The following is a 15820-nucleotide window of genomic DNA, read 5'->3' as shown; positions in this document are numbered from 1 at the left end:
GTGAGGCGAGTGGTGTATTGGAATGGGCGGGTCACTGCAATGAAACGCTCAAAGTTAACCAATGGTAGGTGCAGGTAATACACCGATCCAAGACAGATGGTCAAAAATGCGACAACAGTGCAGTACTGGTCACTATATGGCCACCTGTTGACAACCGCTGATGCAAATATAGGGGCGTAGTAATTAATGCTAATTAGATCTGTTACCGTCATTGATGTTAAGACAATTCTCGTAATAGGGTTCATATCTCGCATACGATGAAGAATTACGAGTGTCAAAGAATTAAAAATGAGGCTTAAGACGATGATTGTTCCAAGAGAGGTTGCTTTGAAGATGATGGCACTCGAAGGAATGTCGTATGCTTCTGTTCTGTTTGTAGACATGTTGTGACGAATATTAATTATAGTAATAATCACTTAATTTAATGAGAGTAAAACCTGTTTCATGCAAAGTCTTCTTGGTCAACCCGTCGCGTATCTTACATCAGGAATATTAATATTGATCTCAATAACGATCCGGGCGGAATTTCTTTCCAGAGCATACAACTCTTAACCTCACCATGCGACGACTAACAAAAGACGCATGTACCAGGCCATCAAATGATTGGACAAGGGAAAAGTGTCAATCTCAGCAGGTTCCGATGGTGAGACAATCCGAGCATTGAGTATCAGATTAAAGATGTGACCACGTCTCACAGTTGTCTTTTGTTCGTTCCAAAACTAGCGCCGTTGAGACACAATGATTGATCTGCTGTGGTAGCGTCCATCAGACATTCGATCAATGCGAGTATGAAAATATGATCACCGGGCATGATTCGCCTTCCACAATATATTAATCGAGGGTTTAGTGCATCAAAGGCTCAACTTCATTATCGCTCCCCTAAGTAATACTATTCATAAGCCCATTGCATTTATACACATCATTACCAGGGCAGCTATTGTAGATAAGGCTCTGTTGCACGGAGTATCGTCATAGCACCAATCAAACGACTTTCAATAAATGTGACATGTCTCGGCGTATCGTTTGTGAAACTACTGAAGTATCCACACGAACCTCACTTTCTTTCTATATAATACTCTAATGCTTTGTGACCTGATCTCACGAAATGAGTTGGGAGTTTTGAGACGTTCCAACTGTTGAGTTGATGTTCTTTGCTTGAAGACATCTGTACTGGCACTTTGATGACCGGGAACAGAATTGAATACAGAGTACAGCATATTATGTCCACATTAACAAAGGAAATATCAGTGAATATATAGGTGTCTTCACAAACAAGGAAAAGCACATCAACAGTGGGAAGGTCTTGAAACCACCAACTTGCGACTTTATGCTCATTTCGTGGAAGTAGGTCACATTTGTCTGCGACATTGAAAGGATGTTTGTACGGTGGAGGTTAATAATTTTGTACCGAATCGTAATAGAGCAATTTTGAAAAGCAGTATTTCTCGGCCATAAATTAAACCTTTTTATTATTAGAAACACATCACAAAAGGTTACTGCCTCCTTAATTGGGGGTAATAAATAAAAATCCATCCATCAAATTTTGAAATCGCAAAAATAAAAAGCCCAGTTCTGCATTATTAGGTTTCTTTTTGAATTTCAGTTTTACAATTTGAATGCTCAGATTTTGGTGTTTTTCTTCCAAAAAAGGGTAGTTGCTTTTTGTGATGTGTTTAGAAATACCAACTAAAGGTCAATTTGCTAGTTGCAAAAACCGAATTTTGACTTGGTGCGATAACATTTATTTGAGGTAAGCGAGATCATAGTTTCCATGCCAAACATGATCAACCGCCGACCGCTTAACCAGCAGAAAGTGACGTTTACCAAGCCAGGACCGAAGGCAACTTTAAGTTCTTCCCTTTACCTCGCTGGCAAAAAATTAAAATTAAATCTTTTATCACACTTTCTTCATTAATAGTTTGGAAGATGGAATTGCTGCAGGGAGAGCCATACAAATGATCTTGCTAGATTTAACTCCAATCTTGACATCTTTTATTTTGTTTTCACTCCCGTCTACACACACAAAAAAAGTCATGGAATTGAACTTCACAATTAATAGTGGCGCCAGAACGGGCATTCCACGAGAAGCCATCCCTATCGGCTGTTCAAGTAGTCGTGGTCATCATTTTTTTAGATAGAACGTGATTCTAAATGAGCTCTCCATACATTGTGGGCCAATAATCTTGTGTCTGATAAAAAGTTTTTTAAACATTTTAAATGCCCACTTCGATCCAGTGGCGTAGTCAGGGGGGACTGTGAAACATTTTGCTCCATCCTCTCAATGTGGAATACTGACCGTCGAAATATATAGGCCTTGTTGAGCATTTTGGACCATTTTCGTCAAATTCCTCCCCGCCCCCTCTAAAAGCCACATTGCCTCCTGGCTACGCTACTGCTTCGTAATAGTAAAATACATAAAATTATGGACAGTTTACTTTCATGCCGGACAGATTAAGGAGCAGCCAATCGTGCGTACTACACTGGCGTACACGGTGGAATCACCACAACCGGTACTAGTACGTCTGTGCTGATAGGTACGTTTTGCTAATGTCTGTTTTGTTTCATCTATGTTAATGCGGGTGTTAATGTACATAAGTCAAGGCAATCGATATCCTTGCATATTGTATGGCAAATTCAATATTGCTCTGTTTGTCCTGGATGGCTTGTCTTTTGGGTGAACCAGCTTCTGTCTCAAAATGTTGGTAGGTTTAAATGAGACGGGGATCAGACGTTGGCCGAAAATTCTCCGAAGTGTTTAAAAAAGAACTGACACGAAGGGGATGGTGATGTTCTTCTGTTTGACCGGTATGTCCATTTGCGATGTCCGCACACACATAACTAATTTGAGGTGTTTGTGTTCCTCTTCTTTCACGATCTCGTCCAAAGATATGGTACCCGCTCTATGGAGCAGTGTTCGGATAACTCCCACCTAGTGTACCAAGGGTGGTGTGCGTCAAACAATAAGTATTGTTCCGTATGTGTGCTCCTTTTGTCCACTGACATTCCTACTGGAAGTTTGACTCAAAATCAACGATCTCAGGCAACAAAATCTTATCACAGGTTAATGACCAATTGCCGCTAGATCGACAGACGGTCTGAATATGTACATAAGATACAAAAACGTAGGTGCAGTTGAATAGTTTATACCTGGATGATTGAGAACCTTCAAAAACGTATACTTTAATTTGATTCATTGACTTCATGTCCACAAAGAGCTATAACGCTTTCTTCCAGTGAATCAAATCTGCCAGCATAACGTCAGAGATGACAGTTTTGCTGAAAGGTACTAAGTAATACTATAGTAACACAAAGACAATCAATTTAGACATTTTCCGTTACACTACGTTCGCACTATTCGCTTCATTTGTGCTAGAATAATATCTCTTGCTGCCTTTCTAAAAGCAGCCGTTCTCCAATAATAGATGATGACATTAATAATTGTGTTCAAGGCTGACATTACCACAGCAATGCTCACAAACCACGCGTTAAGTTCTTCTGCTGTTATGTTCTCATAGATATTCACAATGATCTTTGGAGTCATACACACAATAAGAGATACCGTCATTAGAAAGAAAGTTACGGACGTCTTTCTTTCCAATTCCCCACAGCTCCCACCTTGTACCGCATTACGCTGACAACTTCTTACTTGTGCCTCTATTTGTCTTGCGTGATGCCTAGCTACAGCATATAATCGAATGAAGAAGTAAACAGATAAACATAGGGGAATAATAGTTAAAATAACAATATAAATTGTTCCAAAGATATCTGACCCAACTGATCCCACGAGGCAACAGTGAAAATGAGGAAAATACGATATCTTGTAAGGCAGAAAAGACCTCCCAATTGCTGAAAAGGCTGCAACGCTCCACAGGATTATCACAGTAGCTCGAGCACGCGTTACGGTGAGGCGAGTGGTGTATTGGAATGGGCGGGTCACTGCAATGAAACGCTCAAAGTTAACCAATGGTAGGTGCAGGTAATACACCGATCCAAGACAGATGGTCAAAAATGCGACAACAGTGCAGTACTGGTCACTATATGGCCACCTGTTGGCAACCGCTGATGCAAATATAGGGGCGTAGTAATTAATGCTAATTAGATCTGTTACCGTCATTGATGTTAAAACAATTCTGGTAATAGGGTTCATATCTCGCATACGATGAAGAATTACGAGGGTCAAAGAATTAAAAATGAGGCTTAAGACGATGATTGTTCCAAGAGAGGTTGCTTTGAAGAATATGACACTTGGTGGAATGTCGTATGCTCCTGTTCTGTTTGTAGACATGTTGTGATGAATAGAATAATTATAGTATAATTTAATGAGAGTAAAACCTGTTTCATACAAAGGTTTCTTGGTCAACCTGTCGTTTATCTCACATCAGGAATATTAATATTGATCTCAATAACGATCCGGGCGGAAATTCTTTCCAGAGCATCCGACTCTTAACTTTGTCAGCGTGTCACCTGACTGGGCAAGGAAAGTGTCACTTTCAGCAGGTTCGGATGGTGAGAAAATCCGAGCATTGAGAATCAGATTAAAGATGTGACCACGTCTCACAGTTGTCTTTCGTTCGTTCCAAAACTAGCGCCGTTGGGACACAATGTTGGATCTGCTGTGGTAGCGTCCATCAGACATTCGATCAATGCGAGTATGAAAATATGATCACCGGGCATGATTCGCCTTCCACAATATATTAATCGAGGGTTTAGTGCATCAAAGGCTCAACTTCATTATCGCTCCCCTAAGTAATACTATTCATAAGCCCATTGCATTTATACACATCATTACCAGGGCAGCTATTGCAGATAAGGCTATGTTGCACGGAGTATCGTCATAGCACCAATCAAACGACTTTCAATAAATGTGACATGTCTCGGCGTATCGTTTGTGAAACTACTGAAGTATCCACACGAACCTCACTTTCTTTCTATATAATACTCTAATGCTTTGTGACCTGATCTCACGAAATGAGTTGGGAGTTTTGAGACGTTCCAACTGTTGAGTTGATGTTCTTTGCTTGAAGACATCTGTACTGGCACTTTGATGACCGGGAACAGAATTGAATACAGAGTACAGCATATTATGTCCACATTAACAAAGGAAATATCAGTGAATATATAGGTGTCTTCACAAACAAGGAAAAGCACATCAACAATGGGAAGGTCTTGAAACCACCAACTTGCGACTTTATGCTCATTTCGTGGAAGTAGGTCACATTTGTGACCGTCCACGACGAATGAGCCGTAAATTCCTCCCCCGGTCAATTTTGTTTTATTTCGTGTTTAAAAAATAAACATCATAAACTTAAAAATGGTATATCATTTGACTTCAAACGATATCCAGAAGCGGGTTTATGGTTTGTTAAACTTTGCTCCTTCAACAAAATTATAGCTTTTTAGGTTTTTACATGTGTCTCTTTTTCCACATTGTTGGCAATAAATATCAAACAGTCATAATTGGCAGTCATTTCAAATCATCCCCAAGTCAACGAGGTTTAAGAAAGTTCTCTCATTGTTAATTGTTGGTTATGCATACCTGTACAAAATACAATGCCTGGTAACCCACCACTTGAACAGGATTTAGCAATATAAGCAAACAAAGACCAGAGCTATTAAAAGTTCTATAGCCATCTAAGGTAGAAGCTTATTATCCACTTCAACAATAGGATTATTGATTAGTTTTTGACTATCGAAATGAGACGGATGTCGGGCCAGCTTAAGTTACCGATGAATATGACCTTCGTACACATTTTACACCGTAACTCAGAATACAATTTAGGGAATTTACGGCTCATCTGTGCTGCCGGGTCACATTTGTCTGCGACATTGAAAGGATGTTTGTACGGTGGAGGTTCATAATTTTGTACTGAATCGTAATAGAGCAATTTTGAAAAGCAGTATTTCTCGGCCTAAATTAAACCTTTTTATTATTAGAAACACATCACAAAAGGTTACTGCCTCCTTTATTGGGGATAATAAATAAAAATCCATCCATCACATTTTCAAATCGCAAAATCAAAAAGAAATTCAAAAAGCCCAGCAATGTGTTTTACATAATTATGCTTCTTTTGCTATTTCAGTTTTTACAATATATTTTACAAAAAAAAAAGGGTAGTTACTTTTTGTGATGTTTAGCAACTAAAGGTCAATATCAAAAGAAAATCTGTCACTTAGAACACAATCACAACACAGCATTAACGCCATTAATCGTAAATTTAGCAAACACTCCCATACACTGTAGTAGTTATTAATAATGTCACGATCGAGGTTTGATGGCTAAAAGTAATGATTAACACGATACAACGACAATGACTATTAATCTTGCCCAAGAGCAAAATATATATTTCGGTTTTAACGCGATCGGAAGAGGTGATGAAAACTGAATTATCTGCATTCAACCATTTTCAATGATTTTGGAACCAAACCATCACATTAAGTCTCCAGCAACGTACGGTTTCGAAGTCAGTTCCGAGCATTTTTTACAGTGGTAAATACAATCTGTGTCGATCATGGTAACACCCTAGGCGTCATGGTTTGAACAGGCTATGCGTTATTAGGCAACCAACCGACAAACCGAGAACTGCGCCTTTGTCATCTTGAGCTGCATTTTCACAGAATATGGATTCGCGTAATGCATCCAATGCTTCTATGTCGGACTCTGCCATCCCCAACAGCTTACTCATCATGAAAGCCTGCACACTCACCATCCTGCTGGTGGTAGATCTTATCTTCAATTCCTTCAATCTTATTGTCCTATATAAAATGCGAGATATTAACCCTGTCACGAGGGTTTTCTTAACATCTATGACCAGCATCGACTTGCTCGGAGTCATATACTGGCTCCCCATAATTGCGTCTACAATACAAAACAGATGGCCTTTTGGAGAGTTGAGCTGTTCCGTTTTCGCTCACTTAGGATCAATAGTAGGTACACTGTTTCTGCTTAATCTTGCCGCGGTCAACGTAGAGAGATATGTCGCTATTACTCGACCCTACCAATACTCTTCTTGGGTGACGGTATTTAGAGCCCGCTGTTTCGTTATACTTCTGTGGTCCTGTGCGGTTATTATGCAAGTTGGCAGAATGGTTCTACCGGCCTGTGTCACATACTATTCAGCGTATATGCACACTTGCATAGTTGGTGTGGAAGATGGAATCGATATTGGAGGAACCATGCAAATGATCTTGTTAGCTACATTGCCAACCATGATATCTCTTATTTTGTTTTGCCGTCTACACAAAATTGCTCGAACCCATGCTTCACAGATAGTGGCTCAGGAACGGGTAGTCCATAAGAAGAATTGCAGAGAGTTAGAGAGAAGAACTTCTGTGACTTTCTTAATACTTACTATTTGCATGATCATCTGTACAGTGCCCCAACTGATCATTTATATTTATGAGAACTTAGCAGGAGAGGACCTGAACGCTTGGTTCATTTGTTTTGCGCAAATGATGACAGTTTCTAATGCGAGTATGAATGTTATTGTGTATTATTGGAGAACTGCTGCTTTCAGGAAAACAGTGAAAGATTTACTTCTGAAAAATGTTAAACTTTGCGCGGAGTGTCCGCTCAGTAGGTTCATCATGAAACAACGAGGCTCCAAGTGAAGACTTTGCCGATTTGAAATGTTGAGCGGGAAGCAGTTTAATTCTCAATAACAAAGTTCTGTACGGGAATTGATTATAATTTTCCGCTATCCTGTTAAACAGTCATATTACATCGTTGTTGCTGATTGTCATTTGTAAGTATTGTAACATCTGATTAAACATACGTAAACATTGGGTCATGTTGTTGTCTTTTGGTGTGCTCTACGGGCGTAGGTCATAGGTTATCAACCTCGTCAGATAACGGTATTTAACATTGACTCAAATGGAGGTAAACGAGAATATAGACTCCATAGTGACCAAACACGATGTCCGGCCGGCCGTCTCGGAATTGACGTCGGAAGAGCCATACAAACATGACATTAAGCTTGCTAGTTCCGACGCCAACCCTGATATCTCTTATTTTGTTTTGTCGTCTACACTTTCTGACTTTCTTAATAATTACTATTTGCGTGATCATCTCAGTGTACAGTGCCCCAACTGATCATTTACATTTATGAGAACTTAGCAGGAAATGACCTGAACGCTTGGTTCATAAGTTTTGCGCAAATGTTGGCAGTTTCTAATGCAAGTATGAATGTTATTGTGTATAATTGAATACATATGAATACAAACCCCACCAAAGTCCATGGGAAGTGATTTTGAGAGAAAAACCTGTGTATCATTTTAATTCCTTAAGTTAGATTTACCTGGTCAATATGGTAAGTTTTACGTGCTAATGAGTGGATTAAACTGTATAAAGTATGACGATTAGCATTTCAGGGACTTTGTAGGGTTCATTTTAAATTTTGGACTTGGGTGGTTTTTTAAATCATATACAAAGACAACAACGTTGGAATGAGATTACCACTAGTAAGATAATACAAAATAAAGCACACAGGCATGTATGTTGATAAGCATTCTGCCATGTAATATAAACACACACGTTCCTTTATTAAACCCATTTTTTTTTCAAAAGTCACTCTCCAGCAATGAATGTGTTACAAGTGGACTTTTATATATACTGGATTTCAATCACGGAATTGGGTGGTTCTTTCATACATGCTATTTCTCACATGCTCAATAGACACAGATGATGAATTTGAGTTGTTCTTTCATACATATGACAGGCCTGATGACAGGCCTATGTATAGCAACAATTTCCCATGCTTAACCCAATTTGGCCAACGTATGGACTTGGGTGGGTTTTGTATTCATATATTCAATTAACAGCGGCTTTCAGGAAAACAGTGAAAGATTTAATTCTGTAAAACGTTAAACTTTGCTGATAACAAGAATGTATAACCAGTGTGTATTGCCAACAATGACATATGGGTCGAAACAAGAGGACAACTAAATACTTGAAACAGAAACTACAAATAACCCAAAGAACAATAGAAAAAATACAGTAAAATTCCATCTGCAAGCATGCCTCTGAATGAATGTCTTTTTATGAAAGGCAGACACCCTCCACAAAAACATAACAATAGATTGGTCTTACAATAACACATGTTTGTACAACCGCCTGTATAAGTAATATAAGTTGCTCAAACTCAAAATAATGTTTTTGTGTTGGGTGTCTGCCTTTTGTCTCTTTGGTCAAAAAAGCACTCATTTAGAGGCATATGCTTATATAAAGATGGAATTGTATCATTACACATTACCTTAAAATATAAAATAAAGATCACTTACTCTTCTTCTAACTTCGTCGAAGTGGTTGTGGCTCATTTTGAAAACTTCATCCAAATATACATATTCTTCTACTTCTTCTATATAGTGCTCTTTGGTGCATGTAGGTTTGCTTCTTGATGACGAATCTTTTCAAAATGCTTTTGGTCTTGGTCATGTTGATCTTCAGCCCCACTTGGTTACTTCCATTGTTGAGGGCTTGCCGCATAGACTCCAGATCATCGGGGTTTCCTGCAAAGATTACAATATCCTCTCCCCATTGATGTTGATCCCTTTCTTTTCCCAGTCAAGCTTTTGCATGATGGCTTCCAGAGCTGCGTTGAAAAGCTTTGGTGAAATGGCGTCTCCCTGTCGAACCCTCCGGTTAATGTTGATTTTGTAGCTCTCAGATTGTAGCCGGATGGTAGCTGTTCCTTTAGTGTATATGTCCTCGATTATGTTAACATAATTATGTGCTCTCGATTCCTGGTTAACCAGACCTGTAGTATAGCTAGTATTTCAATGCTGTCGAAAGCCTTCTCACAGTCTACAAAAGCCAAACACAATGGTTGCTGGTATTCATTTGCTTTCTCTATGATCTGGTTAACTACGTGTAGGTGATCTGTGTAGAGAATCCGCTTCTAAATCCGGCTTGTTCTCGGAGCTGGTTGAAGTCCAACGTAGCAGTGAGCCTATTGGTGATGATTTTTGTGAAAAGCTTATAAACATTGGATAGAAGACGGATTGACGATATAGATCTAATATTCTGTCTTCTCGAACACACTGCGTGCATGTGAAGAGATCAGCTAGCTTAAAAATTACAACTTCGCCTCCCTCCTTCAACACTTCATCAGTCAGTATCTCATCATATCCTGGTGTCTTTTCTTTCTTTCTTTCTTTTTTTATTTACGACATGGCATAACTGAGCATTAACAGCAGAGGCAAAAAATCATTTAGAAGCTGCTGACGAGGAAGCATCCAGAAAGCGATTAACCTCCCTGCAGAAGCTGGCCCTCGATCTAATGGCTGGATTTGGGCAGGAAGAGAATTCCATAATTGGGCTGTAGATGGTAGAAATGATCTTTCATGGCTGACAAGGTTTGATCTTGGGACTTCCACTGCTAAGTCATGGGATCTCACAGACCGTCGCAACCTGAGGTCATGGACATTGATGTCTGGCATCAGCTGGCATAACAACTCATGGGCCTCTTTGTAGAACATACGATAGAAGAGGGTGGCTGCTCCAACTGCCCTGCGATAGCTCAATGGCTGAATACGATGATCTTCATACTCATTCGTTGGCAGACCAATGACACGCTTAGCTCTATTTTGGATGGAATGTTGAACTAGTAAGGTGTGAGTTGCACCAGTCCCAGCACTGCTAGCATATTCTGTAGTAATGGCCTTGTAGATGATGGCTCTCAGGGCAGGTAGAACATAGGGCGAAGAAGTGTTCTTCATATCTTTATGGGCAGATCCTACTTCATCTGCGTTAATGGATATGGTATATTGTGATCACTGGTTGTGACTATATGTGGGTCTTCTACTGTAAAGGTCCTGGTAGAAATGTTCTACTCTGGATACAATTCCATCCCGATCCGTTATTACTTTCCCATCCTCATCTTGCAGGGCAACCATTTGTGATCTGAGTTGAGTTGGGAGTTTTGAGACGTTCCAACTGTTGAGTTGATGTTCTTTGCTTGAAGACATCTGTACTGGCACTTTGATGACCGGGAACAGAATTGAATACAGAGTACAGCATATTATGTCCACATTAACAAAGGAAATATCAGTGAATATATAGGTGTCTTCACAAACAAGGAAAAGCACATCAACAATGGGAAGGTCTTGAAACCACCAACTTGCGACTTTATGCTCATTTCGTGGAAGTAGGTCACATTTGTGACCGTCCACGACGAATGAGCCGTAAATTCCTCCCCCGGTCAATTTTGTTTTATTTCGTGTTTAAAAAATAAACATCATAATCTTAAAAATGGTATATCATTTGACTTCAAACGATATCCAGAAGCGGGTTTATGGTTTGTTAAACTTTGCTCCTTCAACAAAATTATAGCTTTTTAGGTTTTTACATGTGTCTCTTTTTCCACATTGTTGGCAATAAATATCAAACAGTCATAATTGGCAGTCATTTCAAATCATCCCCAAGTCAACGAGGTTTAAGAAAGTTCTCTCATTGTTAATTGTTGGTTATGCATACCTGTACAAAATACAATGCCTGGTAACCCACCACTTGAACAGGATTTAGCAATATAAGCAAACAAAGACCAGAGCTATTAAAAGTTCTATAGCCATCTAAGGTAGAAGCTTATTATCCACTTCAACAATAGGATTATTGATTAGTTTTTGACTATCGAAATGAGACGGATGTCGGGCCAGCAAGTTACCGATGAATATGACCTTCGTACACATTTTACACCGTAACTCAGAATACAATTTAGGGAATTTACGGCTCATCTGTGCTGCCGGGTCACATTTGTCTGCGACATTGAAAGGATGTTTGTACGGTGGAGGTTCATAATTTTGTACTGAATCGTAATAGAGCAATTTTGAAAAGCAGTATTTCTCGGCCTAAATTAAACCTTTTTATTATTAGAAACACATCACAAAAGGTTACTGCCTCCTTTATTGGGGATAATAAATAAAAATCCATCCATCACATTTTCAAATCGCAAAATCAAAAAGAAATTCAAAAAGCCCAGCAATGTGTTTTACATAATTATGCTTCTTTTTGCTATTTCAGTTTTTACAATTTGATTTTACAAAAAAAAAGGGTAGTTACTTTTTGTGATGTTTAGCAACTAAAGGTCAATATCAAAAGAAAATCTGTCACTTAGAACACAATCACAACACAGCATTAACGCCATTAATCGTAAATTTAGCAAACACTCCCATACACTGTAGTAGTTATTAATAATGTCACGATCGAGGTTTGATGGCTAAAAGTAATGATTAACACGATACAACGACAATGACTATTAATCTTGCCCAAGAGCAAAATATATATTTCGGTTTTAACGCGATCGGAAGAGGTGATGAAAACTGAATTATCTGCATTCAACCATTTTCAATGATTTTGGAACCAAACCATCACATTAAGTCTCCAGCAACGTACGGTTTCGAAGTCAGTTCCGAGCATTCTTTACAGTGGTAAATACAATCTGTGTCGATCATGGTAACACCCTAGGCGTCATGGTTTGAACAGGCTATGCGTTATTAGGCAACCAACCGACAAACCGAGAACTGCGCCTTTGTCATCTTGAGCTGCATTTTCACAGAATATGGATTCGCGTAATGCATCCAATGCTTCTATGTCGGACTCTGCCATCCCCAACAGCTTACTCATCATGAAAGCCTGCACACTCACCATCCTGCTGGTGGTAGATCTTATCTTCAATTCCTTCAATCTTATTGTCCTATATAAAATGCGAGATATTAACCCTGTCACGAGGGTTTTCTTAACATCTATGACCAGCATCGACTTGCTCGGAGTCATATACTGGCTCCCCATAATTGCGTCTACAATACAAAACAGATGGCCTTTTGGAGAGTTGAGCTGTTCCGTTTTCGCTCACTTAGGATCAATAGTAGGTACACTGTTTCTGCTTAATCTTGCCGCGGTCAACGTAGAGAGATATGTCGCTATTACTCGACCCTACCAATACTCTTCTTGGGTGACGGTATTTAGAGCCCGCTGTTTCGTTATACTTCTGTGGTCCTGTGCGGTTATTATGCAAGTTGGCAGAATGGTTCTACCGGCCTGTGTCACATACTATTCAGCGTATATGCACACTTGCATAGTTGGTGTGGAAGATGGAATCGATATTGGAGGAACCATGCAAATGATCTTGTTAGCTACATTGCCAACCATGATATCTCTTATTTTGTTTTGCCGTCTACACAAAATTGCTCGAACCCATGCTTCACAGATAGTGGCTCAGGAACGGGTAGTCCATAAGAAGAATTGCAGAGAGTTAGAGAGAAGAACTTCTGTGACTTTCTTAATACTTACTATTTGCATGATCATCTGTACAGTGCCCCAACTGATCATTTATATTTATGAGAACTTAGCAGGAGAGGACCTGAACGCTTGGTTCATTTGTTTTGCGCAAATGATGACAGTTTCTAATGCGAGTATGAATGTTATTGTGTATTATTGGAGAACTGCTGCTTTCAGGAAAACAGTGAAAGATTTACTTCTGAAAAATGTTAAACTTTGCGCGGAGTGTCCGCTCAGTAGGTTCATCATGAAACAACGAGGCTCCAAGTGAAGACTTTGCCGATTTGAAATGTTGAGCGGGAAGCAGTTTAATTCTCAATAACAAAGTTCTGTACGGGAATTGATTATAATTTTCCGCTATCCTGTTAAACAGTCATATTACATCGTTGTTGCTGATTGTCATTTGTAAGTATTGTAACATCTGATTAAACATACGTAAACATTGGGTCATGTTGTTGTCTTTTGGTGTGCTCTACGGGCGTAGGTCATAGGTTATCAACCTCGTCAGATAACGGTATTTAACATTGACTCAAATGGAGGTAAACGAGAATATAGACTCCATAGTGACCAAACACGATGTCCGGCCGGCCGTCTCGGAATTGACGTCGGAAGAGCCATACAAACATGACATTAAGCTTGCTAGTTCCGACGCCAACCCTGATATCTCTTATTTTGTTTTGTCGTCTACACTTTCTGACTTTCTTAATAATTACTATTTGCGTGATCATCTCAGTGTACAGTGCCCCAACTGATCATTTACATTTATGAGAACTTAGCAGGAAATGACCTGAACGCTTGGTTCATAAGTTTTGCGCAAATGTTGGCAGTTTCTAATGCAAGTATGAATGTTATTGTGTATAATTGAATACATATGAATACAAACCCACCAAAGTCCATGGGAAGTGATTTTGAGAGAAAAACCTGTGTATCATTTTAATTCCTTAAGTTAGATTTACCTGGTCAATATGGTAAGTTTTACGTGCTAATGAGTGGATTAAACTGTATAAAGTATGACGATTAGCATTTCAGGGACTTTGTAGGGTTCATTTTAAATTTTGGACTTGGGTGGTTTTTTAAATCATATACAAAGACAACAACGTTGGAATGAGATTACCACTAGTAAGATAATACAAAATAAAGCACACAGGCATGTATGTTGATAAGCATTCTGCCATGTAATATAAACCACACACGTTCCTTTATTAAACCCATTTTTTTTTTCAAAAGTCACTCTCCAGCAATGAATGTGTTACAAGTGGACTTTTATATATACTGGATTTCAATCACGGAATTGGGTGGTTCTTTCATACATGCTATTTCTCACATGCTCAATAGACACAGATGATGAATTTGAGTTGTTCTTTCATACATATGACAGGCCTGATGACAGGCCTATGTATAGCAACAATTTCCCATGCTTAACCCAATTTGGCCAACGTATGGACTTGGGTGGGTTTTGTATTCATATATTCAATTAACAGCGGCTTTCAGGAAAACAGTGAAAGATTTAATTCTGTAAAACGTTAAACTTTGCTGATAACAAGAATGTATAACCAGTGTGTATTGCCAACAATGACATATGGGTCGAAACAAGAGGACAACTAAATACTTGAAACAGAAACTACAAATAACCCAAAGAACAACAGAAAAAATACAGTAAAATTCCATCTGCAAGCATGCCTCTGAATGAATGTCTTTTTATGAAAGGCAGACACCCTCCACAAAAACATAACAATAGATTGGTCTTACAATAACACATGTTTGTACAACCGCCTGTATAAGTAATATAAGTTGCTCAAACTCAAAATAATGTTTTTGTGTTGGGTGTCTGCCTTTTGTCTCTTTGGTCAAAAAAGCACTCATTTAGAGGCATATGCTTATATAAAGATGGAATTGTATCATTACACATTACCTTAAAATATAAAATAAAGATCACTTACTCTTCTTCTAACTTCGTCGAAGTGGTTGTGGCTCATTTTGAAAACTTCATCCAAATATACATATTCTTCTACTTCTTCTATATAGTGCTCTTTGGTGCATGTAGGTTTGCTTCTTGATGACGAATCTTTTCAAAATGCTTTTGGTCTTGGTCATGTTGATCTTCAGCCCCACTTGGTTACTTCCATTGTTGAGGGCTTGCCGCATAGACTCCAGATCATCGGGGTTTCCTGCAAAGATTACAATATCCTCTCCCCATTGATGTTGATCCCTTTCTTTTCCCAGTCAAGCTTTTGCATGATGGCTTCCAGAGCTGCGTTGAAAAGCTTTGGTGAAATGGCGTCTCCCTGTCGAACCCTCCGGTTAATGTTGATTTTGTAGCTCTCAGATTGTAGCCGGATGGTAGCTGTTCCTTTAGTGTATATGTCCTCGATTATGTTAACATAATTATGTGCTCTCGATTCCCTGGTTAACCAGACCTGTAGTATAGCTAGTATTTCAATGCTGTCGAAAGCCTTCTCACAGTCTACAAAAGCCAAACACAATGGTTGCTGGTATTCATTTGCTTTCTCTATGATCTGGTTAACTACGTGTAGGTGATCTGTGTAGAGA

The sequence above is a fragment of the Amphiura filiformis genome, unplaced genomic scaffold (assembly GCF_039555335.1).
Source record: "Amphiura filiformis unplaced genomic scaffold, Afil_fr2py scaffold_76, whole genome shotgun sequence".
Taxonomy (NCBI): Eukaryota; Metazoa; Echinodermata; class Ophiuroidea; order Amphilepidida; family Amphiuridae; genus Amphiura; species Amphiura filiformis.
The sequence above is the reverse complement of the archived record's forward strand: the minus strand, read 5'-3'. Positions refer to the sequence as shown.